Genomic DNA, 1,081 nt, shown 5'->3' with positions numbered 1-1,081 from the left:
GAGAGGGATTTAATTTAATTACCTCCGCAGGGAGCACAGTCAGAGGGCTGGCTTTTGATACCGGCGATGGAGACACAGCCCTCTGACTCACAGGTGCTCCCCGTGCCCTTTGCACCAGCCCTGAACCCAGGCAAAGGGCAGCCCAGAGACAAAAACCCCTCAGGCCGGCAGCATTTCTGTGACCCACTGAGCCCCGGGGAGCACGGCAGCAGGCTGGGGGGCATTTATGGGCTTGTTTCCACTCTAGAGCCCAGTTTTGGGCCAGGGCACGGAAGACAGGGTGGGATCCACCGCTGGTGGAGACACACACAGCAAAACCACCTGAAAGGCAGCAGCTTTTGTGTTTTGAGCAGGCACAAACCCCTCCTGCTTGAGGGCAGCAGCTCTTACTGCTGAAGGCTTGTGCCTGCCAGGAGCCATGTCCAGCCCAGGCACTGAAAGGAGCCCGGCCCATGGGTTCAACAGACTTTTTGGCCCGGGGCAGTTCCTTTGGCCCAGCTGGAGCTTGGCTACGTGTGCCATAGAGGGAGGAAAGGGCACGGGTGAGCCACGAGGGAGAAATAAATACCCCTTTCTGCAGTCGCTTCATGAGGAAGTCAGAGCCTCCGGGCTTCTGGCCTAGGTTGGGGTATTTGGCCTTCAGTTTTGCTTCTTCTGCTCTCTCAGGAGTGACGGTTTCCTTCTCTTGGGTGTCCTAAAAAACAAAGAGGGAGGTGGAAAGCCCTTCAGCCCCACAGAAAAACACACATCCATGACGTGGTGGTGCATCCAAACCCCAGCACCCAGGCTTGCCGAGCAAGGTGTGGGACCCTGGAAAACCCAGACGCACTCGGAAAATATTATAAACATGTTCCCAGCCATCTCAGGAGTGACGGTTTCCTTCTCTTGGGTGTCCTAAAAAACAAAGAGGGAGGTGGAAAGCCCTTCAGCCCCACAGAAAAACACACATCCATGACGTGGTGGTGCATCCAAACCCCAGCACCCAGGCTTGCCGAGCAAGGTGTGGGACCCTGGAAAACCCAGACGCACTCGGAAAATATTATAAACATGTTCCCAGCCAGAACCAGCTCTTACCTACAGT

The 1,081-nt window shown here is 55.7% G+C and overlaps 1 pseudogene; it reads right to left on the bottom strand.

Annotated features, from left to right (window-relative positions):
- Positions 1-568: 568 nt before the first annotated feature.
- Positions 569-694, bottom strand: LOC104270389 (annotated as a pseudogene).
- Between the last annotated feature and the right edge of the window lie 387 nt (positions 695-1,081).

This window comes from Apaloderma vittatum, unplaced genomic scaffold (assembly GCF_000703405.1).
Source record: "Apaloderma vittatum isolate BGI_N311 unplaced genomic scaffold, ASM70340v1 scaffold40862, whole genome shotgun sequence".
Taxonomy (NCBI): Eukaryota; Metazoa; Chordata; class Aves; order Trogoniformes; family Trogonidae; genus Apaloderma; species Apaloderma vittatum.
The sequence above is the reverse complement of the archived record's forward strand: the minus strand, read 5'-3'. Positions and strand labels throughout refer to the sequence as shown.